The sequence below is a fragment of the Odocoileus virginianus genome, chromosome 27 (genome assembly GCF_023699985.2).
Source record: "Odocoileus virginianus isolate 20LAN1187 ecotype Illinois chromosome 27, Ovbor_1.2, whole genome shotgun sequence".
Taxonomy (NCBI): Eukaryota; Metazoa; Chordata; class Mammalia; order Artiodactyla; family Cervidae; genus Odocoileus; species Odocoileus virginianus.
In genome coordinates, this window is record NC_069700.1 from 5,461,177 (window position 1) to 5,482,528 (window position 21,352).

Consider the following 21,352-nt stretch of genomic DNA (forward strand, 5'->3'; position numbering starts at 1 on the left):
TTCACAGAAAATGAAAATACTGGTTTGAGAAGGTATGTGTGTGCTGTGTTTAGTCGGTCAGCGGTACCTGACTCTTTGCAACCCTCCAGGATCCTCTGTCCATGGGATTCTCCAGGCAAGAAAACTAGAGTGGGTTCCCATGTCCTCCTTCAGAGGATCTTCCCAACCAGGGATCAAAGCCAGGTCTCGCACACTGCAGGCAGATTCTTTACCAGCTGAGCCACCAGGGAAGCCCATACATACCCCTGTTTCCATTGTTCAGTTCAGTTCAGCCATTCAATTGTGTCCAACTATTTGTGACTCCATGGACTGCAGCACGCCAGGCCTCCCTGTCCCTCACCAACTCCTGGAACTTACTCAAACTCATGTCCAGCGACTCAGTGATGCCATTCAACCATCTCATCCTCTGTTGTCTCCTTCTCCTCCTGCCTTCAATCTTTCTGAGCATCAGGATCTTTTCCAGTGAGTCAGTTCTTCCTATCAGGTGGCCAAAGGATTGGAGTTTCAGCTTTATCATGAGTCCTTCCAATGAATATTCAGGACTGATCTACTTTAGGATGGACTGGTTGGAGCTCCTTGCAGTCTAAGGAACTCTCAAGAGTCTTCTCCAACACCACAGTTAAAAAGCATCAATTCTTTGGCACTCAGACTTCTTTATAGTCCAACTCTCACATCCATACATGACTACTGGAAAAACCATAGCTTTGACTGGAAGGATGTTTGTTGGCAAAGGAATGTTTCTGCTTTTTAATATGCTGTCTAGGTTGGTCATAGCTTTTATTCCAAGGAGCAAGCGTCTTTTAATTTCATGGCTGCAGTCACTAGCTGCAGTGATTTTGGAGCCCCCCAAAATAAAGTCTGGCACTGTTTCCATTGTTTTCCCATTTATTTACCATGAAGTGATGGGGCCGGATGCCATGATCTTAGTTTTCTGAATGTTCACTGTAGCAATGTTTATAATAGATAAGATATGGAAAACACCTAAGTGTCCAACAACAAATGAATGCGTGCTATTCCTGTGTAAGCTCGGGTACTGTTCCCTCTAATCACTTTGGGTGGTTCTTTCTCTCGTTTCGGGTAGTTTCCTCACACACACACACTGATGATGACTCAGCTGATTCCTGACGGAGACCCTTCTGCCAGTCTCTGGGGTCTTCTTTCTGTACAGCTCTGCTCTCTTCAGGATTCTGTCCTGTGAACTCCACTTGTCCCGCTCTTCTGAGATTCTCCGCTCCCTCTTCTCAACTCAAGGAGACCAGTAGGCTCCATGTGTGTTTCGTCTCCTAGTCATAGATTGCAAATGAAAAGCAGCAAGCTTGAGTAATTAGAGGACTTATTTGTTTCTCATCAGGATCAGTGTCTTAAAAACTAGAAAAGTTTGAAGAAGTTATTCAGTATGCAGCACAGAGAAAAAGAGAAATAGAAAATATGAAAAGTTACAGGGACAGAATGAGAAACTACAAACTTGTGGGTCAGTCCTTCCTCCTGCCTTTGCTTTTCTTCCTACTGACGCACATCCTTTAGTAGTTTTTTTCAGTGACGGAAAGACCCTGAGTTATAAACTTTCTCAGCCTCAATTTGTTTGAACTTGCCTTTACTTCACCTTTAATCTTGATAATAATTTAGCTAGAGAGAACCTTCCAGGTTGACAACTATATTCTCCCAATACATAAAGTCATTTTGCTCTTGTTTTGGAGGTTTTACTAATGGCTAATAAGAGTCTTGCTAGTCTAATTATTGGTCCTTTGTAAGTAATTTAATTTTCAATTCTGATTGCTTTAAAAATTTTCTTTTGTCTTTAGTATTCTGCTGCTTGCTACTGACCGTGTGTCAGAATTTCCTTCATTTTTGAGACTGAATGATATTCCATTATAAGTGTATACCACAGTCTGTTGGAGTTCTTGTTAATTTTTGAACAAGGGTTCCTGCCTTTTCATTTTGCACTTGCCCTGCAATTATATAGCTAGTTCTGCTTTGATTCCATCACACAAAACTTTTACTGCAAAGCTGTAAAAGAGGGACTTCCCTGGTGGCTCAGTGGATAAGAATCCATCTGCCAGTGCAGGGTTCGATGCCTGGTCCAGGAAGATTCCACGCGCCACAGAGCAATTAAGCCTGCGTGTCAGAACTGCTGAGTCCATGCTCCAGAGCCTTTGACCCACAACTGCCGAGCCTGTGTGCCTCAACTACTAAAGCCCAAGTGCTCTAGAGCCCATGCTCCACAACAAGAGAAGTCACTGCAACGAAAAGCCCACACACCATCACTGGAGAGTAGCCCCTGCTTGCTGCAACTAGAGGAAAGCGCGTGCAGAGCAAAGAAGACCCAATGCAGCCAAAAATAGAAAAAATAAATCAATTTAAAAAATTAAAATTCAAGACAAAGGAAAGCTACAAAGGAATAGAGGAGGGGAAATTAACAGTGTGACCTTCAAAAGACTCTCGCAATAGTTCATGAGCAAATCACTCAGAAAGTTAGACCTTTCCCAGACACACGGTGTGCTCGGCGTTGGCTCCTGATCCTTGGGTTTTACCTCTCTGTGAGATGGGCTTCCTTCTTCAAAGCAGTAGGGTGTGACTCTTCACTGACCCTTGGAGAAACCTGTCCCTCCTCACTGGAGGCAGTTATGTCCTAGAATTCCCTCCCTACTCATGTCTACACTCAAGCAGTGCGATTCCTAGGACAAGTCTTGCAGCAAGACATTTCTCAAGTTAGGCCAGACTCCCGTTGGGAGGTAGGGGGTTTCCTGAAGACAGTCCAGGATAAATTTTGGCTCTCCAAGTTCAGTGCTCTTTGAGATTTCCCCGGTAGTATAATATGCAAACATGCCTTATAATTTCTGAGTCATCTCAGAAGTAACTCTTGTCTCAGGAGACACATTAAGTGTCAGAAATACCACAATCAAGATCCATGTTAAGGATGAGAAACATTTTTCTAATTACAGCAAAGTGTGCTCAGACTGCTCCCCAAGGCCATGGTGACATACATTATGATGCACTGAAGTGGCAGGCTGGCCTTTGTCTCCTTTATTCTACAACTTGACCAGAGGCCCCCGACACATTAAAAATGAGCCCTAACATTTATCGCTTTTTCAAGTAACAGAACTATTTGCTTTTTGAAGTCCTTGCTCTGGCCACACAAAACCTAGATGAAGCTTTGAAATAAGTGCAGATCACATTTTTTCTGTACCTTAGGCAGATCACACTTTTAAACAAAATGTACCAACACTGCTTTTTGTACTAAAAAGCCAGTCAGAATTAAAGTACTTTCCTAATTTAAAGAGATTCCCAGGGGTTACAGGATAAGATACTGCCGGGTTATATGTGGAGGGGAGGGTATGCCGCTCATAACATGTGTTTATGTGAAATCGAGTTGGATGACAAAATAATGGGCATCTCTGGTGGCTCAGATGGGAAAGGATCTGCCTGCAGTGCAGGAAAAGTCTCTCAGGTTGCCAGAGTTCTAAGCATAAATGAAAGAGGTCAGAGCGCATAATAAGAACGCAGTATGGCTTTATGATTTCAGCTAGTCCTTCTGGTCTGGCTCTCAGAGATTCTGTAAGTATTTTAGAATTGTTTGGACTTGGGCTGGCCAGCACAGTGGCAACTAGTGACAAGTGGCTTCGGGGCCCTTGAAATGTGCTGTGAGGACAACACTCGCACTTGACTTTGAAGACTTAGTATGAAAAAAACACATCTCATCCATGTTAAGAATGATAGCATTTTGAACATATTGGGTTTAAAATATACTATTTAAATGAAATTGGTTTCTTTTTTTTTTTTTAATATGTGTTAGGTCTTAGTCTGTAATCTGTATTATCTTTAGCCAACTCTTAGTTTTGGCATGTGGGACCTAGTTCCCAGTGTGTTTAGTCACTCAGTCTTGTCTGACTCTTTGCGACCCTGTGGACTGTAGCCCGCCAGGCTCCTCTGTCCATGGGGATTCTCCAGGCAAGAATACTGGAGTGGGTTGCCAGGCCCTCCTCCAGGGGGTCTTCCCAGCCCAGGCACTGAACCCAGGTCCCTCACACTGCAGGCAGATCCTTTACCATCTAAACCATCAGAGAAGCTCAACCAGGGATCAAACCCGGGCTCCCTGCATTGGGAGCATGGAGTCTTAACCACTGCGCCAGGAGGGAAGCTCCTTTTTCTACTATTTTAATGAGGCTACAGACCACTTACAACCACTTTTGTAGCTCTCATTACATCTCTATTAGACAGGACTGGTTCAGAACCCAGTTAGTGTTTGATACATACCCATTTAGCTTTGGACCTTTGGCGTTCGAACATCTGTTCGCACCCCAAAGACCCATTCCAGTGGGCACTCTTCCTAACTCTGGTCTCAGAAGTGAGTCCTTCGCTGGTGAGCAAGCCCAGTCTACCCCCAGCAGACTCATCTCAACCCCTCTATAAGCTGTTTCCTACACAGACTTTGGGGAAAGGGAAATCATTTTATTTCTTTGAAGAAAATACCCTCCTCCTCAATCCAAATGGACATTCCACACTGTGGATTTTTTTTTTAAACTGAAATTTGGATTAGAGTAAGGAGTGAATTGTCAAATTTGGCAGAACATTTCTTTCTAACACCAGTGAGTCTGTCAACCACACTATAAATAAATACATGATTTAAAGCCACTGATGTCTTCCTCAGTGTCTTGGCCGGACAGAGCAGGAACTGCTCATAAAGAGAAAGAATTCAGCAAAAGCAGAATTTCACTAGACTTTATTCTAAAAAAGGCAGTTTTTTTTTGTATTGCGAGGAAGTACACAGAAAATTACACGCTCGGTGGATTCAAGAGAGACTTATTAGATAAAAAATTGGTGTTGCTGCTAGATAAAGGGCAGAAAGAAAGGAGACAGAGGAGAGAAGGAGGTATAAGAATATATTCTGTAGGGTTTCATTACTTAAGAATATACTCTGTACATCAACTTTTCATTTTCTAAATGAAAGGTTTTTTTCTATTTCGGTACTCGGTTAATAAATAATGAGTTTAATTTTATAGTATATTAAAATTCATTTGGAGTCATACTGAGCAAAAAATGTAGAACAGGACATGCTGCGCATTCATTTTTGTTGTAAAGTTTAAGTTCATGTTAAGCTTGTAATTGGAGCTCATAATGAATACATCCTATGAGATACAGAATTTTGGATTCATACCTTTTTGTAACTATTATTTAAACACAGAAACCTTGCTTAGGACTTTTGTTTAAGTCCGTTGTTTGTATTAATTGTTGTTGTTCAGTTGCTCAGTTGTGTCTGACTCTTTGTGACCCCATGGACAAAAGCACACTAGGCCTCCCTGTCCATCACCATCTCCTGGAGTTTGCTCAAACTCATGTCCACTGACTCGGTGATGCCATCCAACCATCTCATCCTCTGTGGTCCCCTTCTCCCCCTGCCTTCAATCTTTCCCAGCATTAGGGTCTTTTTCAATGAGTCAGTTCTTCGTATCAGGTGGCCAAAGTATTGGAGTTTCAGCTTGAGTGTCAGTCCTTCCAATGAATATTCAGGATTGATTTCCTTTAGGATAGATTGGCTGGATCTCCTTGCAGTCCAAGAGACTCTCATGAGTCTTCTCCAACACCACAGCTTGAATTAATAAGAGGTTATTATCCTAATTTTTTCCAAGCTGATTTAGAAACTTTCAATGCATCTTGATTTTTTTTTTTTTTAGTTTTTCCTTGTGTGATATGAAATACCCTAATACCCCCTTAAAATGCAAGTGATGGGTAAGATAACTAACATTTTCCTTGAAATCACTTTATTATAGTTACTTTATTGTGTCTGGGAGCAGTGATGGATTTTTCTGGATGTCATCCAAATGTCTTTACCGTGTTTAACGTTATAATAGAAGTCAAGTCTTTTTTTTTTCCACCATAATTTCATGTCTTGAACATATTCCAGAATATGTGTGGTGCACTGTTTGATACTATAATGAAGAACACTAGTTGCCTGCCTCCCAGCCCCTCCTGGGGGTTAATATTAGGAAAGTAAATGAAATATGGAGCCCATTTCTTGACCTCACTCATGGCCTACTTGAGAAAGCCTGAAATAACTGAGAAAAAAAATAATACGGATTTATTTTAGTGCTTCTAAAGTTAATTGTGATAATGTTATTTCTCTGCTGGGTAAATTAACTGCTTTATTTAAAATAAAAGCCCAGATGTAATCTTGCTGACTTCGATCTACCTAATGCATCATTAACATCGAATCGGTATTACAGTCGTGGAAGTTGTTATTATTGTAATTCAATCTCAACTTTAATATCACATTTATATACATCTGAATCATAGCTGAACTAGTAATAACTATATGTGCCAAGGACTGCTTACTGCTAATACATTTAATTCTCTGTCTGAGGACTTTCTTTCTGGCCACTGGAGTCTGATCATTCCAACAATACAAAGGCTAAGCCAGAAATGACAGAGAAGGAAAATCCTCAGAAATTGCCCACAACCCACGTCAAATGGAAGAGTGGAGGGATACATCTCACAACTCCCCTGCCCCTTTGTTAGTTTAAATTTGAGGCATATTCTGCTCCAGTGCTCTAGAAACTCTACCACTAGGGGATATTGTTAAAAGTTCATGTTCTGATTCTGTAGATTTGGGGTGGAGTTTGAGAGACTGGGGACAACTCACTTTGAGTTGGAAGTCTTAGAGTCTCCCAAAGTTCCCAGAGAAATCAAGTGCCACTTGCCTTCAATAGGAAGTTGCCTGATTATTGTCCTTTAGTGTTCTTCTCTTTCTGTTTCACATGTCTTCATTCTCACACTAGCGTTTCCTAGATGCACGTGGACACTTATCTCAGGGTCTGCTTCTGGGGAACCAAATCAATAATATACATACACATACAGTACATACCCATACTCTGGTCTACCTGTCTAGATCCTCTCTATGTTCTATCTGTCTGTCTATCTATCAATCATATATCTACCTATCTTCCCATCCACTCACCCATCTGTCTGTCTACCTACCTATCTATCATCTTGAACAGAGCAACACAGTGCAGTTTCTTAAAGAATGCAGACAGCTGAAGAGCCAGAAGAGAAAGGATAAAGAAATCTGGGAGAGAATAGAAAGAGTAAGTTGATGATCAACAGCTAAACTGACTTTTTCCTACTTCTATGCAGCTGTCAAGAGGATCTGATGTCTTGGAACCCTGGTTAAACAGAAGACTGCGCAGTTAGTTATGGCTGCATAAATGGTGCCTCTTCAGAAGTCCATAGACGGATAGTCATTCTACTAGGAAAGATGGGCGAGGACATGTCACCCGATTCTATCACTCAGGACACGCTGTTGGGAGAGTTGACCATCCAGGTCATGGAGAAAAGATAGGTCAGATGTTAGTCTTGGAGAAGGCTGAAAGCAGCAGAAGCAGAGGGACCCTCGGCGAGGTGGCAGGGGAGCCCTGCCACACTTGGTACTTGTGGGTCAGCTCGGCCGAGGAGAGGAAGATGCGTGAACGGGCTTTGCAGATGGTCAACCGGGAACCTGTCCCGACTCTGTGCAGTTAATACAACGTGCAACACGTGCTACGTATCCTGTGGGGTCTCTGGGAGCAGGATCGAGGGCAAAATCAAAATCAAATCCCATCTTTGCCACTTTCTGGTTATGTCCCCTTAGCATGTTCCGCAACCTCCCTAAGCATCAGTTTTCCCATCTATACAATGGAGACATAATGCCTACCTCACAGCATTGTGATGAAAATCAAAGGAGATGTTGTGAATAAAGTAACTTGGGTTACTATCACCAGAGGATAAGAGAACTGCCCTTATATTGGAAATATACCCAAGAATGCTGGAGAAATGGTGGCTGCTGGTTTGACCAGATTCAGGTATGGTGTACACACAGGTGCACACACACATACACACACACACACACACACACACACACACACCCACGTTTAATATTTGTAGAAAGTCATTGGAGTGACAATGCCCTGATGATGTAAGTCGATCCCAGCTACGACAGCCAAAAAATCCCACCATTGCTCTTAGCTATGCATGAAATCCCTCTGTGAACTCTCTCTTCCAGCAAAGCAAACACCTGTTTCTGATGGAATGCAAAAGGCAAACTTGGTTTAAAGCTCTTGTTCCCCCTTCCTTCAGGAGTCTATGATCCCTGCAAAGACAGTTCCTGTCGAGGTCAGCTTGGGCTTCCGAGTCAGGCCAGCCAAGTTCTCTTAGGACACAGTTTCAGTCTTGACAGCGTCCTACTGTACCTAAGAGTCTGGGGGCTGAGAGAAGAAGAATCACTTTGCTTTTATCACCAAGACCCACGGATCACAGCCAGTGGTCTCACCATTTGTGGCGGTTTCTCTCCAGGGTCCTGACAGGTTGGTATTCTGGGAGCAACATTTCGGAAGGCCAAGGTCATGTCAGCTCTTAGGACTGCGCAGAAGAGAATCAGTCCTTGTTATCACCATTGGATCCCAGCGGCTCTTTCATCTCAGACTTGTGAAAGCAGCCTCTCCTCCTTAACTGAGTTCTGCCCCAGTCTCTTAATGGGCCAAGGAAGGCAGACATTGATGGAACTCACAGATGTGGCCAGACCTCCCCAGCAGCAGCCTGGTCAGAGGTCAACCGGTCTCTTTCCAGTAACAGGTGGCCCTTGGCCTCTATTTCTCAAGAGAGCTTGAATCAAGAGACATTCACGGTAAAACACTGTCAGGTTGCTTTTTATGTTCTATAAAGCCTATTTTCTATAAGCTATTTGACAGCTGACTTTTTGACATAAGCTTGCAGGAGTAGGTGTCAGAGGTCTCAGAAGCAAAGTCTCTGGTCTTTCAGAAATGTGAGCCACCCTTGTTTCAAATTTTAGGATGCCACATGATATACCACACACACACTTTGTCTCATACACGCTAACATACCTGAGGAAGTGTGTAAGCAATCAGAAAAGGAAGCACAGAGAATTTATTATAATTATGAATAAAATAAATGAAATCTTCTTTATACCATGCTGCTGTTATGAAGGATAATCATCTGTTAGTTAATCAGGATGCTGGTCCTGAAAGTAGTTCTTGTTTGTAACGAAATGTTTGTCCTTTGCCCTCCTCCTTTCCAACCAGGAAAAATAAAAGATATGTGATTCACACATACTTGTGAAATTCTAACACATTTTAAAAGAATCTATAAGCAGCAAGTCTAATCTAAAAGACTCAAATGGAAACCACTGGTCACAGAAATCTAAGTGGTCCCAATTACGAAGAGACTCAAGGATTCCCTGCTTGTGGGGAAACAGGCCCCTGTGCAGACCTGACATTCATTCAGAGTGTGAGAAGTGTGAGTCTCTCAGCCGTGTCCGACTCTTTGCGGACTACAGCCCACCAGGACTATAGCCGTGGACTACCCACCAGGCGCCTCTGTCCATGGGGTTCTCCAGGCAAGAATACTGGAGCGGGTTGCCATTCCCTTCTCCAGGGGATCTTCCTGTCCCAGGGGGTCGAACCCAGGTCTCTGGCACTGCAGGCAGATTCTTTACTAACTGGCCACCAGGGAAGCCCAGAGGGCAACCCCAGAGACCCTGGGGTGTTACCTAGAGCTCCAACGATGGCATCAGAAACACAGACATTACATCTGACAACTGTGTGGTCCAACACGGCTGGCCTGGATGGACTCTTTTAGTACCGGCCTACTCTCCCATATGTGTAGGGGTTCAACAGGGTGACCACCTAGGGATACAGGCATGCATGTTCCCCACACATACCTTTTAACTTAAGAGTCATATTTGTAGCTCCCCTAGGAAAGAATCAAAGGCCAGGAGGGGGTGGCCCAGACTCTTGTTTGGACTGGAATGCACAGACAGCAGCTGCAGCCTATCAGTGAGATTGGCTGCTGACAGGAAAAAGCATTAACAATTTCATCGGGTCTTACAGATCAGTAACAACGGAGCACCCTTCCCCAACTGGTGGCCACCACGGTAGCTGTAGGGTTTTGATTGGAATCAGTATTTTAAAAAAATGTTTTAAATGTGGCAAAATATGGGTAACATAAGATTCACCATCTTAATCACTTTTAAGTACACTTTTATATCACTTTTAAGTTCAGTCGTTTTAAGTACACTCACAATGCTATGCAAGCAGTCCCCAGAACTCTCTTTATTTTGCAAAACTGAAACTCTGTACTCATTAAACAATAACTCCCATTTCCTGTCTCCCCCAGCAGTGGAAACCACCATTCTATGTTCTGTCTCTGAAGGTGACTCCTCTAGGTATCTTACATAAGTGGAATCATACAGCCTTTGTCCTTTTGTGAATGGCTTATTTCACTTAGCATCACGTCCTCAAGGTCTGTCTATGTTATATAGCATGTCTTAGAATTTCTTTCCTTTTAAAGACTGAATAGTATTCCATTTATGCATATACCACATTTTGATCATCCACTGATCTGCCTGAACACTTGGATTGCTTCTTTTGGCTGTTGTGAATAATGCTGCTATAAACATAGGTGTATGGAATCGGCATTTCTAATTACAACAGGAAAGGCTCAGATTCCCTTTCGTGATGAGCTTATGAATGGAGGGTTATGTCTGATCCTCAGGAAGTGGTGCTTTGTGGAGAGTGTAAAATTGGTTCATTTCAGGAAGCCCTTTTGGCCCACTATCCTCACTGATATAGCTGAGGGGGGCTTGGGAAATCTACGAGCATGGAGCAGAAAAGAAGTTAATTGGTCTATAAGTCTATCTCAGTTTTAATCTCTGTCTGCTTAGCACTAAACGTTCATTGTTCCAGCCAACAGGCACTGAGTGAGAAATATTACTCAAGAGTTCTACCTTTATTGGTGCAACAGTATTGGCTAATTCTTGCAAAGTGCCTAAAATGTTCCAAACAACATTCTCAACTATTACATTATGAGTATACCTATTGTACAAGCAGGAAATGAGTCAGAAAGTGGCAAAGCACCTGGCCCAAAGTACACAGCTAGTCAAGGTATTTGAACACCAGCAGTTTTACTCTAGAATTCATGCATTTTACCATCACATGACATGTATCTCATTCTTTCCAATATATGAATAGGTGTGTGTAGGTGTATGCCTATAATAAATATTTTTTGACAACCAGCAATGAAAGAAGGAGGGCTTCCTAGGTGGCACTAGTGGTAAAGAACCACCATGCCAATGCAGGAGAAATAAGAGACATGGGTTTGATCCCTGGGTTGGGAAGGCATGGCAACCCCCTCTGGTATTCTTGCTTGGAGAAGCCCATGGACAGAGGAGTCTGGTGGGTGGGCTATAGTCCATTGGGTCACAAAGAACTGGACAAGACTGAAGCAAATTAAATAACCCTGCTTATTTAACTTACATGCAGAGTACATCATGCAAAATGCTGGGCTGGATGAAGCACAAGCTGGAATCAAGATTGCTGGTTGAAACATCCGTAACCTCAGATCTGCAGATGACAACACCCTTGTGGCAGAAAGTGAAGAAGAACTAAAGAGCCTCTTGATGAAAGTGAAAGAGGAGAGTGAAAAAGGTGGCTTAAAACTCAACATTCATAAAACTAAGATCATGGCATACCGTCCCATCACTTCATGGCAAATAGATGGGGAAACAATGGAAACAGTGACAGACTTTATTTGGGGGGCTCCAAAATCACTGCAGCTAGTGACAGCAGCCATGAAATTAAAAGATGCTTGCTCCTTGGAATAAAAGCTATGACCAACCTAGACAGCATATTAAAAAGCAGAGACATTACTTTGCCAACAAAGGTCCATCTAGTCAAAGCTATGGTTTTTCCAGTAGTCATGTATGGATGTGAGAGTTGGACTATAAAGAAAGTTGAGTGCTGAAGAACTGATGCTTTTGAACTGTGGTGTTGGAGAAGACTCTTGAGAGTCCCTTGGACTGCAAGGAGATCCAACCAGTCCATCCTAAAGGAAATCAGTCCTAAATATTCATTGGAAGGACTGATTGCTGAAGCTGAAACTTTAATCCTTTGGCCACCTGATGTGAAGAACTGAGTCACTGGAAAAGACCCTGATGCTGGGAAAGATTGAAGGCGGGAGAAGAAGGGGATGACAGAGGATGAGATGGTTGGATGGCATCACCGACTTGATGGACATGAGTTTGAGCAAGCTCTGGGAGTTGGTGATGGACAGGGAGACCTGGCGTGCTGCAGTCCATGGGGTCACAAAGAGTCGGGCATGACCGAGTGACTGAATGAACTGAAGCAACTTAGCATGCAACATACACATAATGAATTAAGGCATGTTAGAACTCCAAACTGGTATCTAAAAAATGATGCAACAACTTGAGATAGAAAATACTCTGGTTTTATAATTGAACACAGCTTTGAATCCTAGCTCTCCCATCAACTGTCTGGTAATGTTGATGTTATGGTTTAGTCACTGAGTCATGTCTGACTCTGCAACCTCATGGACTGTAGCCCACCAGGCTCCTCTGTCCATGGGATTTCCCAGGCAAGAATACTGGAGTGGGTTGCCATTTCCCTCTCCAGGGGATCTTCCTGACCCAGGGATCGAACCCTCATCTCCTGCATTGGCAGGCAGATTCTTTACCATTGAGCCACCTGGAAATCCCCTGGTAACACTGACCAAGTGCTTTATCTTCTTGATTTCAGTTTTCCCACCTAGAAATGGGAGCAATATAATACCTACTTGTCTTAGTTGTCAGTCTTTAAGGAAATAATGTCTATAAACCCCATATTTCTTCAAGTGGGAAATGGGCTCCAAATGCCAGGCAGGGGCATGTTAATGGGCTGCACCTGCACCCCCATCCCCTTTGCTCCAGAACACTGTGACTTTGCGCACTCATCCTAAGTCAACCTGCAGGGTCGACACAGGAAGTGCTGCCTCCCACCCCAGGCCATCGTTGTGTAATCCTGTCTTGACAGCCTTATCGTCGGAGTCTTGTCTGTTCCCTTGATTTGAATTTTTAATGGGGCAACAATTTGATGGGTTGAAAATGTTTATAAATCCACTGCTTTACTGATTAAACAAGACTTGCGTGGGAGCTAAGATACTGCTTCTTCAGTGAGCTCAGATGATTCAAGAATGGTCATACTTGGTAGGCTAGTCCTGCACCCAGAAAGATTTCTTCAAATTGCCCCCAGACTCTCTGCTTTGAAGATACTCAGGGAGGCACCAAGAGAGCCAGTGAAAGGCACATGTATCCAGGCCTGCCAGCCTCAAGAGAAGACTCCAGACAGCAGAGAAGGAACTTCTCCATAGAGACGGAAAGATAGTGCAGGTCTCCTTGTGGACATACTTCATCGTTACTCACATATATGAAACAAATACATGCCTCACGTGGTTTCTCACTATATTACTTTAGAGCAGTTTAAGGTTCAGAGCAAAACTGAGGGGAAGATACAGAAGCATCTCACATAAGCTACACGTGCACAGACTCACCCAGTCAACCTCCCCGCCTGAGCGCTACATCTGTTGCGGTTGATGAACCTACACGGACACATCGTCATCACCCAAGGCCAAGGTTCGCGTTAGGGCTCACCTTTGCTGCTGTACATTCTATGGGTCTGAACAACTGTAAAATGACTTAGTTGGTAAAGAGTCCGTCTGCCAGTGCAGGAGTGGCTGGGTCGATCCCTGGATAGGGAGGATCCCCTGGAGAGGGAAATGGCAACCCACTCCAGTACTCTGGCCTGGAAGTCTCCTGGACAGAGGAGCCTGCTGGGCCACAGTCCATAGGGTCTCAAGGAGTGGGACACAACTGAGTGGCTAAATCACCACCACCACAGTGGCATGAACCTGGAATATCTAATGACAGCGGAAGTGCAGATTGCCTTTCCTCATGGCTCTCTCTTGTTTATTGCCTGTGATGGGAAGCTGAAAGGCCAGTATCCAGATAAGTCGTATGGACGGACTGGTGCTTTCCCAAAGGGGAAAACTAACCTCGGAAACTACCGTTGTCCAGGGCTGGATCATCGTCTCTGACTTTTAAGAAGTGGCCACCAGCTCTGTTTTCATGTGGTAGCTCAGGATTTCTGACGTCTTTTCTCAAATAAGTAGGTCCCTCCTTGGGAGTGGGTACAGGTCTCCTGCCAACTCTTAAGTCGGATCATGTTTTCCCCCGGAGGCCAACTCTGCTTATGAGTGAACTATTCAGTTACTGCTCTAAAGCGCTGTTCTCACATTTTAAAGGGTAATTACTGAGCATTTGCATTTTTTTAAAGTTCTCAGAACTGCTTTTCTCAGTTATCTGCACTATCTGCTGTGAGGGCATATTCTCATTGTGGAGATGAAACCAAGTGTGAAATTGGGTAGATTGGTGAAGAGGTGAAGGTGAATTTTGGTTCAAGTTGAGAATTCACAGGCTTTGGTCCATTGAGCCATATTTCCCACGCTTACTATCTGTGAAACAACAGCTGTGAGGTCGAACTCTGAGAAATATGCTCAGTAAAGCTGAAGATTTTGAAAGAATCAACCTCTCCCTTCCCCTTCTTCTTTAAAGAAAAAAAATTTTTTTCATTCGGCTGCACAGGGCCTTAGTTGTAGCACATGGGATCTCTGATCTTCGATGCAGTCTGTGAAACTTTGTTGCGGCATGTGAGATCCCTGATCACGGATCAAACCTGGGCCCCCTGCATGGGGAGCTCAGAGTCTTAGCTACTGGACCAACAGGGAAGTCCCCCTCCTTCTGATACAGCATCTGTCGTATTCCTTGCAGCTACCTGGACTCCTTGGCGTGAATATCTTGTGACAGGGAGATCACTATCTCATAATCCACTCAGCTCACATCCAAGTATCTCTTCTTGATGGCAGGTGTTCCTTCTTTAGGTAAAAATCCCAGGTGGTGCTGGATTCCACCTAAAGAACCCGCCTGCCAATGCACAAGCCTCAGGAGTTGCATTTTCGATCCCTGGGTCGGAGGGTCCTGGAGGAGGGCATGGCAACTCACTCCAGTATTCTTGCCTGAGAATCCCATGGACAGAGGAGCCTGGCGGGCTACAGTCCATGGGGTTGCACAGAGTCAGACACGACTGAAGTGACTTAGCACGCACGCTGTGTCCCTAAGAGTCTGCTCCTTAGTCCTTGAAACTTGGCCAGCCTTCTGGGACAAAGAGTTTTAGAGGCAATTTTTAAAGGGGGAAAAAGCTGCATGCCTGAGCAGCTAGATCGTTGCCTCTGAAGTTCATGAGCCTGATTTGTGTGACTGATAAGTCAGGCTGGTTCTCTGTTTCTCAGGGTACCACCACTTTGTTTTTTCCCTCTGTCACTTTCTTTGGCTTCTCCCTGGCATCTTCCTGCTCCTATCGATGTTTCTTTGTCTCTCAAGTTTATATTTCTCCCTGTGATGCTTTTCCAGTTTTATCTTTTTACTTCTTTTTCTTTGCTCCTACTTGCCTTTCCCCTCAATTTTAATGAATATTTATTAGATACCTATTTCAGACTAAGGAATATGTTTTGTTCAGTCACTGAATCGTGTCCAACTCTTTGTGACCCCATGGACTGCAGCACGCCAGGCTTCCCTGTCCTTCCCTACCTCCTGGAGTTTGCTCAGACTCCTGTCCATAGAGTCGGTAATGCCATCCAACCGTCTCGTCCTCTAGTGCGCTAGGTACATAAAGAAGTACAGAGAAAGCCTCTGCCCTTCAATAAAATGAGTTCTTCTGTAGAGTCTGGTATCTCTCCTTTAATTAACCACAACAGAAAACAGCTATTTTCCCTGGCTTTGCCTTTTGTTCTTCATAGTTAGCTGGGAAAAAAAGCAAATTGAACATGTTCTATCTCTTAGTGGAAGTAACAAAAGGAAAATCTAAGTGGGTTTATTTTTTGTGCCTTTATGTGACACTCAACTTTTCACTTTTTACATCAATGGGACTTGGCTGAAAAACATGTTTTTCTCCATCCCTGCCTTACTCCCTTTTCTTTGACATGACAAAACTGTCAGAAACAAGGCTCAAATACTCTAGAGACCCTATTGGTTTTTCTGTGTTATCAGTAAGCAGTGCCGAATGGGTGGCTTAGATTCAACCCATTGGTTCTTCATAGAGAGAATCGTTTGACACCAGTGGTCCTCAACTTGAGCCTGCCTCAGCATCACCTAGAAACCCAGTCAAAGCACCCATTTCTGGGTCTTACCCCCAGAGTTTCTGATTCGGCCAACCTGGGGTGAAAGTCAAAGCGTTACTCCCTCAGTCATGTCTGACTTTGCGACCCCAGGCACTGTAGCCTGCCAGGTTCCTCTGTCCATGGGATTCTTCAGGCAAGAATACTGGAGTGAGCTGCCATTCCCTCTCCAGGGAATCTTCCCAACTCAAACCCAGGTCTGCTGCATTGCAGGTGGATTCTTTACCATCTGAGCCGCCAAGTCTGGGGAGGGGCCAGAGAATTTGTTTTTCTAACAAGTTCTGGATCAATGCTGCTGCTGGCCTGGGGACCACGTGTTGAGAACCACTGAATTCAACTGAACCTCGACAGGTAAGAGGCAGCTTTGCCAGTGGGGGATTGGTGGCAGGGGAAGTCACTTTTGCTCATTTTTAGGGTTCAGAACAGTGAACCTTAAAATAAAATTTTAAATAAAAATATTTTAGATACACTGTTCTTATGGACATGTTTTCTGTGTGAGTGAGGAGAAGGATCGTCCTCCAGAACCTCAGGTCTTCAGCCTCCGCCTGGACCCCAAGGGCAGGAGGATCCTCCTCCTTATTCCTTGGTGCTCAGGGCCCCCTCCTACCGTGCCATGCACCACCAGCCAGGTTTTGGGTCAGCTCTGAGATACTGTTTTTTTTCTAAGCAAAGGAGCAAAAACATGAGCATGACTCGGGTTATAAAATGTTGATTCTTAAGGACCCACTCTCACTGTTTTTTGTTTTCTTTAATTTAAAGATATCAAACCTCCACAAATGATCCTGCTGTGACTTTCACTGACATCATGTTTGTCTGAGTTTTGGATTCCACAGTAAGATCATGATTTAAAAGCCAAAGAAAACAGCAACCTTAAATGTCAGAGTCTCTTCTAGACCCGGGCTGTGGCCAGACCAGCCATGGTGGTGTGGACGTACGTATATGTACATGCATGTGTGGTGTGTGAGCATCCTTGCAAAGGGCAGGAGTGTGTGGGGAGGAGTGCAGAGCTCTGGTCTACCCAATCATGGAACATACAGATGTGTTAGCACTTCACATCCCTGAGGATCAGAACAATAGCTGGGCTTGGTGATACAGGGAAGAGGTCTAGAATTTAAAACTCCTACAGATCACAGTTAAATGTTATTCAGTGAACTTAAACCTCCAAGAAAGCAATTCTATTACTTTGCTGCTTTCCAGTCCATCCTGTAATAGCAAACTTATTGCTCTGGTTCTCAAATGAGAACCTTTTTGATTTTCTGAGACACACTAAGTTGTCACGATACTTCCCATCTGAACTATAAAAAAAATCCACTGTGAGTACTGACCATATTTCACTTACAAACATTATACTATCTTTAACAATTTATTCAGCAGACTTACCTTCAGACCCCAGTTTAGTGGTGCAAGGCACACTTCATTTCAATTTATTTAATCTTGTCTATGGGTAGGATGGCAGTTGGACTTGGTAGAACTGGAGAGATTCTGACATACACATGTGCCTGGGAGAGAGGAGATTTAAAATGTTACAACCACAGAACAGGGAATGGGACGTCCCAACTTTATTCTAAAGTACCTCTGTAATTTTCCCAAGATGAGAATATCACAGCAGGCCACTTCATCCATTGTCTTCTTTGGTCTTTCAAAGAACCTCAGTTTCTGAGATAAGGAAAGAGACCCTGGAGACAATCTAACTGATGAGGGAAGTAATTCCTTGTTCGAGAACCAGGCTAACCCAGAATAAAGTGAATCTTGTTCTTCCTGATGACCGTTAGTAATGTGTGCATTATTGAATCTTGAATAAATACCTGAACTTACCAAATTCTGAGCACCTGAGATCAGATTTCAAAAACTATGAATGCACAGAACTTTCCCTCATATATTCTGGTGTAAGGTATGAGGTAAGGCTGAGGCTTCAGGATCTTTTTAAAGCTTCTCAATTGATTCTAGTGCACAACCAGGTTTGGGAACCACCCTGGTATGAGGAGAGAGAGAGAGAGAGATAGGCTTCCCCACTGGCTCATATGCAAAGCATCTGCCTGCAATGTGGGAGACCCAGGTTCAATACCTGGGTTGGGAAGATCCCCTGGAAAAGGAAATGGCAACCCACTCCAGTACTCTTGCCTAGAGAATCCCATGGACAGAGGAGCCTGGTAGGCTACAGTCTGTGGGGTCGCAAAGAGTCGGGCACGACTGAGCGACTTCACTTTCACTTCTCTGGCGTGAGAACACAGAGGGAGACCCATTGACCTTCCAGGAGAGAACAGGTCTGGGAAGACTTCGCAGAGAAGGTGGCACTTAAGCTGGGCTCAGAAGCATGAATATGATTCCAACAAGTTCACAAGCCATTTCTAGGTAGAGAAGAAACCACAGGAGGTCCTGGGAGGTGTAAGAATTCAAGGCAAGTTTGGGGAGGCAGGGCAGCACGCTGTGATCACATGAAGCCACATCAGATGATCTATGGGGAATGAGGAGGAAAGAAGGGGAGTTTCGAAAAGAAAACTGGGGGCCAAGGACACACCGTTCCTGAGAGCTACGTAAGAAAATGGAATTTTAGTGCAGGCAGTGGAAAATCATCAACAATTTTTATTTTAAGGAATGATTATTTTTTTTCCAAAAAGAATCTGTATTCTAGAAATGTAATTTGTGAAATGCCATGGAAGAACATGGAAGAAAAAGTGAAATAAAAACAGGTGGAAAGCAGAGTCTTCATTAGTAGGGTTATCCAACAGGCTAGAAAAGAAATAGTCAGGGTCTGATTTTAAAAAGTGGCAGCGAGACACTTCCCTGGCGATTCAGTGGCTAAGATTCCAAGTTTCCAGTGCAAGAGGCATGGGTTTGATCCCTGGTCAGGAAACTAATATCCCACGTGCCACATCAGTTCAGTTCAGTTGCTCAGTCAAGTCCGACTCTTTGTGACCCCACGGTCGCAGAGTCGGACATGACTGAGTGACTTTCACTCATCCAGCTATCAGCCCCTCCAGGGTAGAGGTCATGACTTACTAGTCTTTATGTTCCCCAAACAGCATAATTCCTGCTTTATAGCAGATGCCCAATGAATACTTACTGAAAATACTCCCTTTTCTTAAGGCAAGAAGAATTTGGATCATCTTCTGAGAGTGAAGGGGTAAAGAGCAGGTGAGAACTTGAGAAGAGAGGTTAAGTTCAGAAACCCCAGTGCTGTAGAACAGGAAACTGGCGGCGAAAGATCTACTTAAAGATTGTCGGGTAAAAGCCTGTACCAGCGGGGACAGAGGAGGCTCGTCACGTCTGTGTGAGAGCACGTGAGCAGCGAGAGGTAACGATGACGCAGTCGCCACCCTGTGTGCGCTTTCTGGGCTAAGTCGCTTCGGTCGTGTCTGACTGCGACTCCTGACTCCCTGGACGGGAGCCCACCAGGCTCCTCTGCCCATGGGATTCTCCAGGCAGGAACGCTGGAGTGGGTTGCCAACAACGCAGGCACAACCTTATAAGAGCAAAAATCCAAGTTGAGGCTTTCAGAGAGATTTGCTGTCCGAATTCTCTGAAGACTGTGTCTCACGCATGGGTGAGCTCTGAGCTCCAAAGTCAGGTCAGCCCCCCTCATCCTAAGACACAGCCTTCGGTGTGTCTGAGAAGGTGACGTACGGGCTGTGACCGCCTCCTCGCGGCCCCCTGGCACGGGAACAGTCAGAACCCCCTCCCCCCTTCTGCTGGGAGAAGGTCACAGTCCAAGAAGACAGGTAAACCAGAGGTCGGAGCACACACAGCTTCAAGGATGCCAACTGGCTTTGCCACGTCGGGAGATTTCTCACACTCCCTGGGCCAAGTCTCCTGTTTTGTAACAATTCAGTCAAGGGTTTTTACTGAAGTAGACAAGCATGAAATGCATTTTCCAGAGAAGTTTCCGAAGTGGGGGAAAGTTCATGGCTTAGAAGCACCGGTGGGTAATGAAAGGAGACTGCAAACTTCTGTTTTTCTTTATAAAGAAGAAAAATAAGAGTTTTGCAGGTTTTAAAACCTAAATCTAAAACTTGTGCTGTGGCCTTGACTCTCAGCCCACCTTCTTCTTTAACTTTGATGTTGCAAGCTTATTTGAGGCTGCTTCAAAATGCTCCAAGTGGGTGACTGCGGCTGCAGTCAGCACCAGGACACTCCTGGGGATGCATGCAGGTGGCTTCCCTTTGCAGGGACCTCAGCTCTGTGACTCCCCTCCAGCCCAGAGTCACAGCTCCCCAGAGTGACTTGCTGAGAGCAGGCAAATCTAGTGAAGGCTGCTTGCCTTAACCAGCTGGTGAGCCCTCATTATAAGTCTTGATTAAACTGCTGTTTATTGTCAGGAACTCATCTTTCCCTCAACTAAAACCAAATGCTAGTCTTAAGGATGAAGAAACAAAACTAAAACAAATCTGGCCATCACTCTTTGCTTTGGGCATTAACCTATTCAGCCCATGTCTTTGATATGCAATCAAACACAAATGAATGTTAGGTTCCCAGATTTAGGAGGAAAAAAATTAATAAAAGTACAAATACACTTTTATAAAACAAGCCAAATGAAAATGCTTTGACTCATCCTAGTCCACCACCTAACCAATCTGCTGGTTCTCAGATCTAGTTCTATTGTCTGACCTTGAGTAAGATATTTAATAAGTCACTGAGACTCAATTATCCTGTTTTTTAATTGAAGGATAATTGCTTTATAGAATTTTGTTGGTTTCTGCCAAGTATCAACATGAATCAGCCATAGGTATACATATGACCCCTCCCTCTTGATCAATTATCTCTAAATTGGATTAGTAACACCTCTTTGGAAGGGTCATGAGAATTAAGTAATGTATATAAAGTATGGAAAGTGAAAAGTGAAAGTGAAGTCGTTCAGTCGTGTCTGACTCTTTGCAACCCCATGAACTGTAGCCTACCAGGCTCCTCTGTCCATGGGATTTTCCAGGCAAGGGTACTGGAGTGGGTTGCCATTTCCTACTCCAGGGGATCTTCCCAAACCAGGGATCAAACCTGGGTCTCCTGCATTCCAGGCAGACGCTTTACCCTCTGAGCCAGCAGGGAAGCATTAAGTATGGAACACCTTGATAAATGTCTGTTTCTGTTCCCTTCAAACTGCCTCTTGGAATTATTCCTGTATCTCTATTAAAATAGCCGTACCATCTGGCAATCCCACTCCCGGGCATATATTCAGACAGAACTTTAATTTGAAAAAGATACAAGCACCCCTGTGTTCATAGCAGCACTATTTATAGTAGCAAGGTCATGGCAACAACCTACATGTCCATCGACAGACATGTGGATAAAGATGTGCTATAGGTGAATTCTG

The 21,352-nt window shown here is 44.1% G+C and overlaps 1 long non-coding RNA gene across 5 annotated transcripts in view; it reads right to left on the bottom strand.

The window, feature by feature from the left end:
- LOC139031605 (uncharacterized) overlaps window positions 1-21,352 on the bottom strand; it is a 94,773-nt gene that overhangs the window by 29,782 nt on the left and 43,639 nt on the right. For all 5 annotated transcript variants that reach the window (XR_011484107.1, XR_011484105.1, XR_011484106.1 and 2 more), the window contains exon 3: window positions 17,428-17,546. This is a non-coding gene — a long non-coding RNA (uncharacterized lncRNA). The remainder of the gene's footprint in view (window positions 1-17,427; window positions 17,547-21,352) is intronic.